Below are 16,910 nucleotides of genomic sequence, written 5' to 3' on the forward strand. Positions count from 1 at the left end.
CTGGGAGCAGAGGGAGATGGTTCGGGATAGGGCAGGTGAGCTGCTGGTGGCCCCGGAGCAGATTAACAAGGTGTTTGAGGAGTTTTACAGGTACTTATTTAAGTCGGAGCCACCAGAGGATGAGCAGGATATGAGGGAGTTTCTGGGAAGGTTGGAGTGCCCAAAGGGTGTCGGAGAGGTGAAGCAGCAATTGGGAAGATGCAAGCAGGGAAGGCGGCGGTGTGGGATGGTTTCCTGGTGGAATGCTACAAGAAATTTAAGAATAAGCTGATGCCGTTGTTGATGGAAATGTGTGAGGACGCGATGGTTGGGGGGTCTTGCCAAAAACGATGGGACAGGTCACCATTTCATTGCTGCTTAAGAAGGATAAGGATCTGGTGGAGTGTGGGTTGTACAGGCCCATATCACTGCTGAATGTAGATGCCAAGATATTGGTAAACATGTTGCCGCTGAGGTTGAAGTATGCCTACTATTATGGGCCAGGGCTTAGTGAACTCCAAAGTGTATCATAGTGTCCATCTGACCCATAACTTTTAATATATTTTGGCTATGGGGAGCACAAGGGCCCACTTTACAGGTGTGGTGCAACAGAGAGCTAAAGTACTTTTAAAATGAAACCATGTTTATTTATGAATCCAGTTAACATTTTTATAAACACACAGTAAACATCTCAGCAACTATCAACTCAAATACTTCCCCCAAATAATACAGTACTCTCTAAGTAACCCTTAATATTTCTTGCAACACCCATAAGACAAAAAACCCTCTTCAACACAGACATCAGGTTTAAATTCTCTACTGAGAGCAGTTATCACTTTTAAATCAGCAAGTGATTTTAAGACATTCGTTTCATGCAGAAAGAAAAAAGAATTACACCAGTTTTGCTGCTCCCAATCTGCAAAACTAAACTAAACACACCCTGTAGCTGCTAGCTCAAAGCGAAAGTGAAAGACAGCCAGCCCAGCGCCACCCACTCTCTGACATCACTGCAGTTAGTTGATAAACACCCATTTCTTAAAGGTACATCCACTACAGCTATTTAATAAACACCCATTTCTTAAGGTACTCTCACATGATACTAACAAAGGTGATTGGGGAGCATCAGACAGGGTCCGATTAGGACAGACAGATGTTGTTGAATGTGCGGCCGCTGCTGAATGTGATGCTTTCTCTGGCAGAGGGAAGGGAGTTGGAGGTGGTGGTGGCATTAGATGCAGAGAAGGTGTTTGACCGGTTGGAGTGAAGTTATCTGATTGCAGTGTTGGAGAAGTTCAGGACTGAGCCTGGGTGAAGTCTGTGGCAGCGGTGAAGATGCTGTATAACGAGTGTCATATGAGAGTGCCTTTAAGAAATGGATGTTTAAGCAATGTACCTTTAAGAAATACAGTGATGTCAGAATGTGGGTGGATCTGGGCTTTTATCTCAGCCATTTTGAAGTTTTTAGTTTCAGTTTGAGAGAGCAGCTGGGAGTGTCTTGTGTGTTTGCTGAGAGCTGCTTGAAAAGGAGAAAGCCATTTTGAGAAGTGCCTGTGTTGGCTGTGTGCTGCATGAAAACATCCTGGGACTGCAGACTGATATATCTTTCCCATCCAACAGAAAATATATATTAACTGTAACCTGGTGTTACTGTTTTTGTGAAGGTGAAGTCGTTTGGATGTGTATAGGAACATACACATAATTGTATATAATTGTTACACCACTCCTAGGGAACAAGCCGTGTGCTTCAAAAGCAACAATCCATTAAAGGGGGGGGGGGGGGTTGGTTGGACTCCATGATACATTTTCAGGTTCTGAAAACACCTTTCCCATAACACGAGCCTATGGTGAGCGTGCGTCCGAATGATATGAATTCAGGGTATTTTCCATTGCACCAGGAAACGAGGTAGGGGTTTCCCATGTCCCCCCTTCTATTTGCATCAGCGATAGAGCCCTTGGCCAATGCGCTGAAGAACTCAGAGCTGTGGAAGTGGATAGTGAAGGGGGGATGGAGCATGCAGCATCCTTGTATGCTCGTCTCCTCGGTGGGGGACATAATGGGATTGCTTCAAAGATTTGCGGCATTTTCCGGATATAAGTTGTACTTGGGGAAAAGTGAGTACCTTGTGGTTTCTGCTCTCGGGGTGGATGGGCGTTGCCATTCCGTGCGGCACCTTCTCATTTTAGGTATCTGAGTGTGCAGGGGGCTCGGGATTGGGCAGGTCTTTGGAAGTTGAATTTTTGAAGCAAGGTGGGGAGGGCGAAGGCAGATTTGTTGAGGTAGGATGAGCTTCCTCTGCCGTTGGCAGGCCGGCTGCAGGCGGTGAAGATGAACACTTTGCTGCGGTTTTTGTTTCTATTTCAGTGCCTTCCAGTCTTTTTGCTGAAGGCGTTTTTCGAAGGGGATGGATAGGCTGATTTCTTCTTTCGTTTGGGCGGGGAAGGGTAAGGAAGGTGGTACTGCAGAGGGGACGGCAGTCGGGGGGGGGGGTTAGGCTTCATGAATTTGATGTATTATTACCGGACGACGAATGCAGAGATGATACAGGGTTGGAATAGGGAGGCGGAATCTTTATGGATGAGGATGGAGGCGGGTTCGTGAAGGGGGTCGGGGTTGCGGATGCTAGCACCGCATCCACTGGCTCCAGGCAAGTATTCGGGGTTTTCCTATGGTGGTTGCCACGCTGAAGATTTGGTAGGCAATTCTGGCAGCATTTTAGATTCAAAGTGGGGGTTAAGTGTAATGCCATTCAGAGGGAATCACGGATTTGAACCGGGAAGGATGGATGTGAAGTTCTGGGAATGGAAGGAGAGAGGGATCAGGGAGGGAAAGGATCTGTTTCTGGGAGGATGGAATGCGAGCTTGGAGGAGTTGAATAAGAAGTTTGGACTGCTGCGGGTGGAGAGTTTCCGTTGCAGTTCTTGAGGTAAACCCACTGTGCAATTAGGGAGGGAGATCTAGGATGTTGCCCTACCTGCAGGTGCGGGACTTTGCGAACCAGGGCTGGGATTCTCCCCTAGCCGGTGGGGCAGGGGGTCTCGGCGTTGTGGAGTGGTGAGAACAACTCTGGCGTCGGGCCTCCCCAAAGGTGCGGAATTCTCTGCACCTTTAGGGGTTAGGCCCGCGCCGGAGTGGTTTCCACTCCGCCGGCCGGCGTGAACAGTCTTTGGCGCCCCGCCAGCCGGGTCCGAAAGGCCTTCAACGGCCGGTGGAAGTCCACGCATGCGCCAGAGCGTCAGCGGCTGCTGACATCATCCCGGCGCATGCACAGGGGAGGGGGTCTCTTCCGCCTCCGCCATGGTGGAGACCGTGGAGGAGGCAGAAGAAAAAGAGTGCCCCCACGGCACAGGCCCGCCTGCCGATCGCTGGGGCCTGATCGCGGACCTGGCCACCGTGGGGGCACCCCCCGGGGCCAGATCGCCCCCCCCCCCCCCCCAGGACCCTGGTGCCCGCCCGCGCCGCCAATCCCGCCGGCACCAGACGTGCTTTGATTCCCGCCGGCGGGAAAGGCTTGTCAGCGCCGGGATTTCGGCCCATTGCAGGCCGGAGAATCGCCGCGGGGCGCCCGCCGACCGGCGTGGCACGATTCCCGCCCCCGCCCATTCCCGGGTCGGAGAATTCTGCCCAAGATTTTTACGGCCTTTCCGATAAAGCCCGCCTCCTCATTGTTGGCTGACGTGCTGTCAGCGGGGGGATGGAAGTGGGGGTGTTGGAGAGGGGGTCATCTCGGCGATTTATGGGAGGATTCTGGAAGAGGATAAGGGGTCCATGGATGGGATTAAGGCTAAGTGGAAAGTGGGTGACGTTGGAGGAGGGATTGTGGTGCGAGGTGCTGGAGCTGACACAGCTCATGGATACAGCTGAAGGATCCTGGAAGAGTGTAGCTCTAATGACACTCAAGAAGCTCGACACCATCCAGGAAAAAGCAGTCCGCTTGATTGCGCCCCCTTCTACAAACATTCAAACCCTTCACCACCGATGATCAGTGGCAGCCATGTGTACCATCTATAAGATGCACTGCAGTATCTCACCAAGGTTCCTCAGACAGCACCTTCCAAACCCACGACCACTACCATCTAGAAGGACAAGAGCAGCAGATACCTGTGAACCCCACCATCTGGAGGTTCCCCTCCAAGTCACTCACCATCCTGACTTGGAAATATAATGCCGTTCCTTCACTGTCGCTGGGGCAACATGCCGGATCTCCCTCCCTAACAGCACAGTGGGTTTACCTCAAGAACTGCAACGGTTCTAGAAGGCAACTCACCGCCACCTTCTGAAGGGCATCTAGGGATGGGCAATAAATGCTGACCTAACCAGCGACACCCACATCCTATAGACGAACCAAAAAAAAGGTTGTGCACAGGGCACACCTGACAAGGTCAAGGATGAGTCGGCTGTTTGAGGGGGTAGAGGACAGATGTGAGCACTGTGGGAGGGACCCTGCCAATCATGTGCATATGTTTTTGTCTTGTCTGAAGTTAGAAAGGTTCTGGAGGTCGGTCTTCAGCACCACCTCGGTGGCTTTGCACGTAGATGTGGAACCCGGTCCCTTGGAGCTGAATGAGAGTTTAGAGTGTCGGACCGACCAGTGTTGCGGGCGAGTGTGGGGTCAGATGTTTTAACCTTCGCCTCACTGCTTGTTCGCAGGCGGGTCTTGTTGGGGTGGAGGTCCGACCCTGCGGGGGGTCGGAGAATTCCACCCCAGATCACTCACTGTTGTCACAAAGGTCTTTACAAAAGTCTTGACATTGTTTTTGTAGAAATGAAAGAAATACCTGTAAATATTGGAAATTGGAAATAATCATTTTGATCAGTCCCTCTCCTATTTTTAGTTCTTGTGATTGTGATGCTAACCAGTATTTTCTGTCTTTAGATGTTTGTGCAGCTGCTGTTTCCTGAAAACAATTGCTGCTTTTATTTCACTTGTGTATGTTGGGTATTTTCAAGGCTGCGGCTTTCTGTTTTCCATGTTCTGCTAAACTAAAGAAGGCAAAAAATATGAGAAACTAATCAATGTTTAACTGAAATTGCCTTGCTTCTGGCACATTTCTAATAACTTGTATTTTTATAGCGCCAATTGTAGCACAGTAGGAGGCCATTCGGCCCAGCGAGTATATTCCAGCTCTTCGTGAAGCAGTCCATTCAGTCCCATTCCCTCACTCCATCCCTGTCACAGTAAGTTTGTTTCCTTTAAGTGCCATCTAGTTTCCTTTTAAAATAATTGATCACCTCTGTTTCCACCACGCTGATGGGCAGCACGTTTCAGGTCATTACTGCTCGCTGCGTAGATAAAGCTCTTCCTTCTATTTGCTCTGCATCTATTGCCAAAAACATTTAATCTGTGTTCCTTAGACTTTGCACCATGAGTTAATGGGCATAGATTTTCCTTGTCAACCTTATCGAAACCTGTTGTGATTTTGTACCTCTAACAACTCTCCCCATTTGATATTTTCCATCAAGGAGGATGGAACCTTGTTTTAAACTGTCCCCTTAGGCTGAATTCTCCACTAGCAGGATTCTCCGTCACACCAGCAGTGTACCCACGCCCAAGGATTTCCCGACGGCTTGGGGCTGTCCATAATGGGAAACCCCATTGGCTGGCTGATGAGACAGAGAATCCCGCTGCCAGCGGGGGCGCACCTCAGCAAAAAACTGGTGTGGCGGGATGGAGAATCCCCACATGACTAACAAAGTTTCAATCCCTGTTTGCTACATTGAAGTGCCAGCCTAGATTAGCAGCGGGATACTCCAGTTCTAAGTGTTGACAGCAACGAAGAATTCGTCGACTTTCACGACATCAAAACTGGCGCCACACCTGGATGGATGCCGCTACTGTTAAGGGGGTAACACCGGCGCCACGTGGGACAGGATCGATTTGAATGAGAAACTGCCAGATTTGCTGATTCTTCGATTGGCACTCAGGAGGCTGACAAGCTGCAGCCGCATACACACACTTCACTCCCCACACGCACCATCCCAGCCATCAAATGGCAGTAAAACGTGGAGCCCCACGTTTCTCAGACGCCGAGCTGGAGACTCTCCTGGATGCCGTGGAGGAGAGGAGGATGACACTGTACCTCGGCCTGGGAAGGAAGCTGCCAGCTGCCGGCGTTCGTCATGCTTGGGCGCAGGTGGCAGAGGCGGTCAATGCTGTGGGCAACGTAGTCCGGACCGGCCAGCAGTGCCGAAAAAAACTAATCGACAGCCTCAGGGCTGTGTTGTTCCTCGTGACTTAATAAAGCTCGTAGTCTCAAATGTGGAGAAGATGCTTTATTGTGAGTTCGTTCTCTCTTCAGAGCTGTTACCTACGGCTACCTCAAGTGTTCCTAGCTGGCGTGTGTGTGTCTTGCTCCAAGTTCTGCCCTCTGTGAAGTGTGTCCTCACTTCCTGTCCCCGTCTATTTATATGGCTCTCCCGTGCCCCCTCTAGTGTTTGCTCAGTTGTATTGCATCTAGTTAACTTGTGATCACCACATCCCCCTTTTTCTCTTTACATATTTTCTGTACATCGTTAAAGAAAATTGTACATCCTGTCCCGGTGTATTTATAGCTCTCCCTCTGGTGTTTGCTCAGTTGTTTTGTATCTAGTCAATCTACGATCACCACATCCCCCTTTTTCTCTTTACATATTTGCTGTACATCGTTAAAGAAAATTATAGAAAACAGTTACTTATGATATGCGTATCTATACAGGTGATGGAGCTATTGCATATTTTACAAAGCCAATGTATTTATATGTCCAATCTTAATAAAAACATTTATGAGTCCAAACTTGATGAATTTGTTCAGAGCTTTTTTCTTTTTTTGTTGTTGATGTCGTGGTGATATTGATATTGCAAGTCCGCTGTGAATGTTGTTGGTGTTCCTTGTTATTTTAAGTACCCAATGCATCATCTCGAGGTGTTTGCATGGTCACCTCACTGATGTTGACTGGCATGGACTTTTTTCTGTGCTTGTGGTATTGATTTATTGTCTCATCCACCTTGGATGCTGGTGTGCTTGCTCGTTCTGGAGCAGACATGAGTTTGTGCGATTCGTTGTCATCCCATGACATGTTTGTAGTCTTGTCATCGTTTTGCAGTGTGCTGTGGCATTGTCCTTCATGTGCCGAGTAGTACCATTGTGTACAAGGCGTTGTTTCATTGCTGTCGTTTCTGTCGTTCCTGTTTTTGTTGTTTTCGTTGCCGTACTTGTTGCTGTTTTTGTCGTTTCTGTCTTTGGTGTTGGCACTGTCGTTGTTCCTGACTTTGTTGTTTTCGTTGCCGTTCTTGTTGCTGTTTTTGTCGTTTCTGTCTTTGGTGTTGTCGCTATCTTTGTTCCTGACTTTGTTGTTTTCGTTGCCGTTCTTGTTGTTTCTGTCTCTGTCGTTGTCGCTATCTTTGTGCCTGACTTTGTTGTTTGTCTTGTCGCGCTTCATGTTGCTTTTGTTCTTTCTGTTGTCGTTCTCGTTTCTGCTGTGCTTCTTGCTATTGTTGTTGGTCTTGTCGCGCTTCATGTTGCTTTTGTTCTTGCTGTTGTTTGTCCCGTTTCTGCTGTGCTTCTTTCGACTTTTGTTTTTCTTGTTATACTCTATTCGTGTCCCGAGTGGATAATTTGAGTCATTGAGTATTTCGTCTCGAGAGTGGTGCGAATGATCTGATGTTGCATCGGTGCAGGTGACATCAATCATTTGTGGAGAATTGGATTCCTCATCTTTGCTTTCTTGGTGCTCCTCTTCCGGAGTCAAATTCTTCTCGATTTCATTTGACGCGGTGTCTCTGGATTCTTGGCGCTCCTCTTCTGGAGTCAAAACCTCCATGATTACAATTGACGTGGTGTCTGTGGACTTCTGGCGCTCCTCTTCTGGAGTCCAAATCTTCATGATTTCAGTTGACGTGGTCTCTCTAGACTCTTGGTGCTCCGCTTCTGGAGTTGAAATCTTCATGATTTCTGTTGATGTTGTCTCACTGGACTCCAGGTGCTCCTCTTCTGGAGTCAAAATCTGCATGGTTTCTTTTGGCATCGTCTCTCTGGACTGTTGGGTGGCCCGACTCTGTGCTTCTGTACAGACAAGCTGAGAACTGTCAGTCTCGCTGTGATCCTGTACGTCGAGTGCGATCACCTTGTTACTGTTTTCGCTCTGTGCTTCGGTACAGACAAGCTGAGAACTGTCAGTCTCGCTGTGATCCTGTACGTCGAGTGTGATCACCTTGTCACTGTCTTCGCATGCAGTGGGTAGAGGTGCATTGTCTTCTTCTTGTTCATGTGAGCTTGTTAGACTTTCATAGTCTGCTTGTGGTTGCTCAGATACGGCAGGTTGACCTTCATGGTCTTGTGCATGCATGGTGTTCGCCAGGGAGTGTTTGCTTGCATCCCTTTTGGAGTCTTTCATCACTCGCACTGTGGAGCCTGTCATCGCTCGCTCTGTGGAGTCTTCCTGTGCTCTCTGTGTGGCGTCGTCTTTGTCTAGGGTATTGCTGTCATCCAATGTATCGACGAGCTGCCATGGCATCATGGTGTTGGATTCATCTACCATGAGTAGAGTCGTGTTGAGCTTTGCAACGGTGTCGCTGATGCTGTGATCAGCATGTCCAAATAACTCCTCCATGTCTGAGTAGTATTCTTTGAAACCCATTTCATCTTCGTTGGCTTCTTCTACCACGAGTTGATTCGTGTTGAACTTTGCGACCGTGTCGCTGATGCTGTGATAAGCATATCCGACTGACTCAGCTGTGTCTGAGTAGTATTCTTCGAAAACCAAATCATCCTGGTTGGATTCTTCTACCACGAGTTGATTCGTGTTGAACTTTGCGACCGCGTCGCTGATGCTGTGATAAGCATATCCGACTGACTCAGCCATGTCTGAGTAGTATTCTTTGAAAAACAAATCATCTTTTGTTGTTTCGGAATTCTTTTTGTTCTCTTCACTTTGGGTAGTGCAGACTGCTTTTTTCAGGGTGTTGTGCAAGTTGTTTTTAACTGTTGGTTTAAGTTCAGGTGTTTTTCTGTGTTCTGAGGCAAGAAAATTTGTGTTTACCACTTTAAGTGTCTTGTTTTCAATTTTCGGGCATTTCCCTTTTAAGTGGGCGTGGTCGGGATGCTCAGACGTCATGACGTCGCGCGCAGGAATGCATTGCGCATGCGCAAATCGGCCTTCCTCCTTCACTGTGCGGCCCTGTTTCCATTGCGCATGCGCATTACGATCCGCGACCAAAACTTTTTTTGACTGCGCATGCGCGGCTTGCGCATGCGCATAACAATCGGCACCACGATCTTTCCTAAACTGCGCATGCGCGGCTTCCGGTTCCGGCGCATGCGCAGACGCGATTTGTAGTTCTTTGCTTACCGGAGACTGCAAAATGTGCTCCGACGCCATTTTTTCGCGGATTTCAGCGATTTTTCTTTCCCACCAGGACTGGATTTCTAAAAGTTGTAAGTTACCTTCTCTTCCCGATCTGGACAGGGTTTCAGCGTTTTGGCTTTGTGAGAAATTCTTGTTATTTCTTCTTTTTGATCTGTACTTTTCATTCGCGATTTCTTGTTCTTTTCGTGATTTTTTAAGTTTTGCATCACTCAGTCTCTGTGCAGTTTGGACTCTGAGCATGCCTTGCTGTTCAAATTTCTCACAGTACTCTTCAAATTTGTTTAGTAACGTTTGTAAGCTGTTTCTGTCTTCATCTTTTGAGTATTTAAATCCATTATACACTTTCCTATTTACAGGCCCTGCGGTGAGAATTGCTATTTTAATGTTGTCTGAGGCTTCTTGTACATCATTAGCTATGAGATAAATATCAAACATTTGTTTAAACCTTTTCCAGACATTTCTTACAACGCCAGTCTGGTCCAGCTGATCTGGGTATCCAATCCACATCCTCGAATTAGCGATGTCTTCCCAAGTCAAATGTCCAGTAGAAGATTTCCATGCCATTTTGAGCTTTCTGTATCTGCAGCTGAGTTGTCCTGTAGTAAGCGTCTGAAGCCACTCCTGGGTACCATGTGTTGTTCCTCGTGACTTAATAAAGCTCGTAGTCTCAAATGTGGAGAAGATGCTTTATTGTGAGTTCGTTCTCTCTTCAGAGCTGTTACCTACGGCTACCTCAAGTGCTCCTAGCTGGCGTGTGTGTGTCTTGCTCCAAGTTCTGCCCTCTGTGAAGTGTGTCCTCACTTCCTGTCCCCGTCTATTTATATGGCTCTCCCGTGCCCCCTCTAGTGTTTGCTCAGTTGTATTGCATCTAGTTAACTTGTGATCACCACAAGGGCGGCTAGGGTGAGTCGACAGCACTGAGCCCCTGGCACCAACCCCCATCCCACACACCCATAACCCTAACCCCCTTAACCCGGAGGACGGCTGAACTCCCACCCTGCCCCACATGCTGGTACATATACCGGCCCGCCATGGCCGGGTGCCCTGGCCACTGAGGCCTCCAGCTGCCCCCACCCCCCTGGCATAATCATGTGCCTTGTCTTGTGTCTTACAGGACCTGCTGGTGATGGGGCGGGTCAATCTGGCATTGCTTGCCCCCAGCCAGTGCCACAGCCTTGATCTGAGCTGTGACGAAGAGAGCAGCTTGGACGCCAGCCCTCCACCCGAGACTCAGGCGATCCCGGAGTTTGGGTTGGAAGATGACAGTGATTTTCCATCACAGCAGTCTCCAACACCCTCCACCATCCCAGAGACACTCACCTCAGTTGGGCATGTTAGTGAAGAGGCTCTTGGGACTATCTGGTGCTCACCACATGGCTACTCTGGTACAGACGGTGGAGGTAGGAACACCTGAGGGGCCGAATGGTCAGAGTGCAGGTAGACCCGAGGAACTAGCTGCCGTCCAGATTGGTCTCGGTCTTCTGGAACAGGCAGTCCCATCGATTGTGGAGATACAGTCACAGAGCCATGGACTACATGAGGAGTTATCAGCAAGGATCCAGTACCTGCAGGTGAAGTTCGAGGAGTCCAACCGCGTGCAGCGGCTGTTTTGTTATGCTCTTGACGTAGCATAAGCTGCTTCCTTGTTGTACACTCTGACAAAGGAAGATTCATACTTGGAGATAGCTTTAACACATTTATTAAACTATTAACAATTCTCCTACTTGGATTCGACTATCCTGTTAATCCTGCTATAGCTACTCAGACTAACTAACCAGTCTGCTACAATCCACGTGGTGGGTGTGATGTGTTCCAATCAACCCTGTCTGTACTCACTAAGTGCCTCCACTGGAAAGAGAAAGATCATGTGTGTTGTGTCCTTATATATGGGTAGCCCCCTTGTGGTCGTGTCACCTTTGTGTGTGTCTTGACTGCCCATTGGTCGTGTCCTATCTTATTGACCTATTGGTTGAATGTCTGCATGTCATGATGTCTCTGGTGCTCCCTCTAGTGTTTATTTAGTTCTACTGTATTTGCATTAACCCCTTGTGTCTTTACAGTGTTCTAGTGTATTTACATTAACCCTCTGTGTATTTACAGTGATGCATATCATCACATCCCCCTTTTCTTCGTGTTACATATTTTCTGTACAGTGTGAAAGGAAATTGAACAAATTAGGTAGATAAGTGATGACATGTACGATCATGATGAGTGATGATTACACAATAAGTCCAAATCACATGTACAAGTCCAAAATTCATTCATTATTATGGTCGAGTGGATTTCTTGTTTGGTTGGTGAGTTGGTGATGTTGATGGCGGCATGTCCTTGTGAACGCCGTCAGTGTTCCTGTCCTTAAGGAACCAAGAAGTGGTCAAATCACTTTGTTGTCCGATGTGGACTCTTTTTTCTTTCAATGCTTGTGGTAGTGATGTATATAATCTGTGTCGTCCTGCCATGGTAAGTCATTGTGCTGAGCTGAGCACAGGGCTAAGTCACTGGCTTTGAAAGCAGATCAAGCAGGCCAGCAGCATGGTTCGATTCCCGTAACAGCCCCCCCGAACAGGCGCCGGAATGTGGCGACTTGGAGCTTTTCACAGTAACTTCATTTGAAGCCTACTCGTGACAATAAGCGATTTTCATTTCATTTAATTTCATAACAGTCTCCCGCATTTGCAGAGTTGTACCATGTCATACCAGTCGTAGTTCCATTGGTGTTGTTTTTGTCGCGCTTGTCGTCGTCGTTGTTGCCTTTGGTATGCTTCTTGTTATTGTCTTTGATGTTGTTGTTGTGTTGGTTGGTTTTGTTGTCATGTTTGTTGCGCTCAAGGACCACCCTCTGTGGATAATATGAGTCCTTCACACAGTTACTCGTATCAGCATCCTTTGTGGCATCTGCTGTTTTCTTGAGCGTGACGTCACTGAGTCCGTGGCGCTCCCCATCTGGATTCATGTCCGGCTTACTTGAATCAGCTTTGGCTTGTCGATTCTCCCTGTCTGGAGTCTGGTCTGTTTCACCTGAGTCTGTTTTGGCTTGGAGTCATTTCAGTTTCATTTGACTCATCTGAGGTTTTGTGATGCTCCCTGTCCGGAGTCAAAACGTTCAGGAATGCATTTGCTTGTGGAGAGGCTCGAGCGAATGAGGTTTGAATTAACGTGGTGTCACCAGAGTCACCAGTAGTCTCATCATGATTGTCGAGTGCCTCTGTACATACTAGCTGAGGTCTGCCACGTTGCACATCTTGTATGCGAAGTGGGATGCCGTCGTCACTTGTCGCACATACAGTGGGTAGAGCATCAGTGTCTTCTTGTCGTTCACGTGAGCGTGGTAGACTGAAATAGTCTTCTTGCTGTTCACTTGAGCGTGGCAGACTTGCATCGTCTGCTGCTGGTTGCTCAGAGGAGGTTGCTAGATCCTCATGGTCTTGTTCAGGCAAGGACTGCGCTCTGGAGTCTTGCGTTCCTTCCATCGTGGAATCTGTCCACGAGCTCGCTGTGGAGGCTTGCATCACTCCCTCTGTGGAGTCTTGCAGCGTTCCCTGTGTGGAATCGTGCATTGGTCTCGCTGTGGAGACTGTCATCACTTCTTGTTCATGCAAGGATTGCGCTCTGGAGTCTTGCGTTGCTTCTATCGTGGAGGCTGTCCATGAGCTCGCTGTGGAGGCTTGTATCACTGGAGTCACTTTCTGTGTGGAGACGTGCAGTTGTCTCACTGTGGAGCCTTTCATCGCTTTCTGTGTGCAGGCTGGGCCCCTTCGTGGTGCGTGGACCACTCTCTGTGTGGAGTGGGGGACTCTTCGCGGTGCGTGGACCACTCTCTGTGTGGCAGCAGGCTGCTTTCTGTGGGTTTATACCGCTGTCTGTCTCTTGGCATCAGGCCTCAGCATAATCCTGCACTCCCGAGTCGGGATGTCATATATGCTGGGCTGAGGATTCCCCAATCTGAAGAACTCATCGTCGGGGTCTTCAATGTACAACACCTCTAATTTCGGTTCGGATTTGGTACTGGGGTCGCCACGTTCAATGATGAAATCTTCGTCTGAGTCGTAGTCTTCAAGGACCATATCTTCACTTTTTGTGTCGGAGCTGGCATTGGGCTCTCGATGTCCAAAGAAGAAATCAAGGTCTGAGTCGTAGTCTTTAAGGACTGTATCATCTCTTTGGGTTGTGCTAACTGCTTGTTGCAAGGTTCTGCGGCAGTTACTTTCAGCTACTGGTCGAAGAGCAGGCATTGTGCTGTCGTTCCAGGTGAAAGAATCTTTTTTTGAGGCTTAAAATTTTTTTTTCTTGTTTTGGACATTTCCCCTTTAAGTGGGCATGGTCCGAGGCCTCTGACGTCACAAAGCTTGTGATGTAGAGCGTAGGAAGCGATTGCGCATGCGCAGATCGCTATTCCTTTACTTTGCGCCCTTCTCTCAACTGCGCATGTGCGGCACCTTTTCCAAGATGGCTGCCAATCAAAATTGACATTCGTTGCTCGCCTACCTCGGCCACGTGGTTAGTATTGGCGCCTCTTTTACCATACTCTGTTGTTTTTTTTGTGTTTTCCTCATAGTATTGTTCGAACTTGTCCAGGACTGTCTGGAAGTCTCTCTTTTCTTGCCCTCTGGAGTACTTGAAGGCTTTGAAGATTTGTTCTGCACGTTCACCCGCAATTGTGAGCAGAAGATCTGTCTTTTCAGCATCGGCCACGTCTTGTAGGTCGGCTGCTACCAGGAAAATCTCGAATCTCTGCCAGAATGCACGCCAGTTTTCACTGAGATTGCCTTGGTACCTGAGCTGCTGTGGAACCGGAATCTCGAACATCTTGCCTGGGTACTGTTGCTGGTTGTCAAGGTTTGCTGAGTTGTAACTATATGGATTTAAACAGTCACCCACTGGTACCATGTTTTGTTATGCTTTTGACGTAGTATAAGCTACTTCCTTGTTATAGACTCTGAGGAAGGAAGGTTCAGACTTGGAGATAGCTTTATCACATTTATTAAACTATTAACAATTCTCCTACTTGGATTCAACTCTCCTGTTAATCCTGCTATAGCTAGTAGACTAACTAACCAGTCTGCTACAATCCACGTGGTGGGTGTGACGTGTTCCAATCAACCCTGTCTGTACTCACTAAGTGCCTCCACTGGAAAGAGAAAGATCATGTGTGCTGTGTCCTTATATATGGGTAGCCCCCTTGTGGTAGTGTCACCTTTGTGTGTGTCTTGAATGCCCATTGGTCACGTCCGATCTTACTGACCTATTGGTTGAATGTCTGTGTTCCCTCTAGTGTTTATTTGGTTCTAGTGTATTTGCATTAATCCCTTGTGTCTTTACAGTGTCCTAGTATATCTACATTAACCCCCTGTGTATTTACAGTGATGCATATCACCACAGCGGCAGAAGGTGATGCCAACCATGCGTGTTACCCAAGCCAACAGCGCATGGGTGGCATCCATGGTGGAGACATTGGGGCCGATGGCCCTGGCTATGGATCAGCATGTCCAAGGCCTGGGGAATTCTGTGGAGACACTGGCCAAGACCCAGGGCAGGGTTGCCGTCTCACATTCAAACATGTCCCAGAGCCACCTGGAAATGGCAGTGGCGTTTATGAGCGTGGCCCAGTCACAGCAGGCCATGTCTGGGAATGTCGGCGGCATTGCTGACTGTTGTGGCGCAGACACAGGGAGAGGTGGCCAATTCCCAGAAGGAGATGGCGCCATCACCGGCTGATGTGAAACAAACCCAGAAGCTGGTGGCATAGTCAATGAGTGGTGTGGCGCAGTCCCTGACTGAGATGGTCCACTCCTTGTGCTCCATGGCCACGAGCGCGTGGACCCTGGTCGAGACCGGAGCGGGTCTCCAGGACTGGCAGCGCCAGGTGGCGGGGGAGCCTCAGGAATTTACTCCGCTCGCATCCCCGACACGTGGAGTAGCCCTGGGGCCATCGGGCACCCTGAAGGAGGAGGTGATGGTGCCCGTGCCAGTGCAGGAACACCTCAGTACCTCGGTCTTGCCTCCCCTCCTGTCCCTGGTGCATCTGGTGGGCAGTGGGCAGAATATGGCGGCACCATGCCACCGGGGACACCGGAGCAGCCGCCGGGTCCCTCCAGGCCCAGTCGCCCTAGCAGACGGCCGCCAACGGGGACCCAGGTCACGGCAGGAATCACAGCAGGCTGCCTCCACCCCTGCTGTACCATCTGGGGAACCACCAAGATGTAGCTTCTGGGACTCTAAGGCCAGGAAGTTAGACAGTAGTTGAGTTGTCAAGGGTGCAGGGCACAGTTTAGTTATAATAAATAATAATCTTTATTGTCACAAGTAGGCATACATTAACACTGCAATGAAGTTACTGCGAAAAGTATAGGGGCTAGGGCACAAATCTGTATATACATTGTCACATTAAACACCTGTTACCACTATTACAACCTGCCTTGGTGCTCCGTCCAATGGGTGTGAGTGGTGGGCTGGTCTGGGATGGCTGCGGTGGGGGAGGGAATGGGCGGACCGTTTAAGTGGCCTGGGCTCCACATCCTTGCCCGCCCCCGACCGTCCCCACCACCGTCACCCCAGGAATTTGGTGGGACCGTGTGATGGAATGGCCAGCTTGTATGCAGGGGATCACCCAGATGGATGGTGGGAAGTGCGACCATGGGCAGGAGTCAGGCATTGACAAACGATGTAGAGCACCAGAGCTCATCGCAGAGCGGGTTGTCATCTTCCTCCATCCCATGGATCAGACCCGCTGTTACTGCCAACCAGTGCCCCCACCCCATAGTGTGGCAGGTATGTATCATGGAGGGGGTTGCAGGCGGGGGTGGGGGGGGGGGGGGGTTGGTGGCCGGTGGGGATGAGGTCTGAGGGGGTGTGGGGGTGGAAAACGATTTCAGTGCCCCTGGCCTGTCCCTAGAATCCTGATGTTTGAAAATTAGATCACTCACCATCGCAGCGTACAGCATACCGGGACCGTTTACAAATTCTCTTGCATTTTTGCACTGTAGAAAAAATAAATCTGTTAATATTGGAAATCAGTACAATTTATTTTTGTTCAGTGACTCTGGTTTTTGTTTTAATGATTGTGATGCTAACAAAATGATCTATTTTTGGATACTTGTGTAGCTGCTGTGGCCTGACAACATTTGTTCTCTCATAACGGTGTTTTTAAAACCGCGTTGTTGGTTATTTAAAGAGTATATAGAGAATATTCCCGCTCTCCGTGAAGCAATCCATTCAGTCCCATTCCCTCACTCCATCCATGTCTCTACAAGCTTCTTTCCTTTAAGTTCCATCTAGTTTCCATCAAAAGAATTGATCACCTCTGTTTCCACCACCCTGATGGGCAGCGCGTTTCAGGTCATTACTGCTCGCTGCGTAGATAAAGCTTTCTTCTATTTGCTCTTGCTATTTAAATGTTGCCAAAAACATTTAATCTGTGTTCCTTATACCTTGTACCATTAGTTAATGTGCATAGATTTTCCTTGTCAACCTTATGTAAACCCGTTGTGATTCTGTACATCTACTAACTCTCCCGCATTTGATATTTTCCATCAAGGAGGATGGAACTTTATTTTAAACTGTCCCTTTGGGCTGCAACTCCACTGGCGGG

The 16,910-nt window shown here is 48.7% G+C and overlaps 1 protein-coding gene across 1 annotated transcript in view; it reads right to left on the reverse strand.

Annotated features, from left to right (window-relative positions):
* LOC119971420 (adhesion G-protein coupled receptor G2-like) overlaps window positions 1-16,278 on the reverse strand; it is a 198,378-nt gene extending 182,100 nt beyond the window's left edge. The window contains exon 1 of the mRNA XM_038806911.1: window positions 16,246-16,278. The gene's annotated coding sequence lies outside the window, so the exon portion shown is untranslated. The remainder of the gene's footprint in view (window positions 1-16,245) is intronic.
* Window positions 16,279-16,910: the final 632 nt, after the last annotated feature.

Source organism: Scyliorhinus canicula, chromosome 9, assembly GCF_902713615.1.
Source record: "Scyliorhinus canicula chromosome 9, sScyCan1.1, whole genome shotgun sequence".
NCBI classification, from domain to species: Eukaryota; Metazoa; Chordata; class Chondrichthyes; order Carcharhiniformes; family Scyliorhinidae; genus Scyliorhinus; species Scyliorhinus canicula.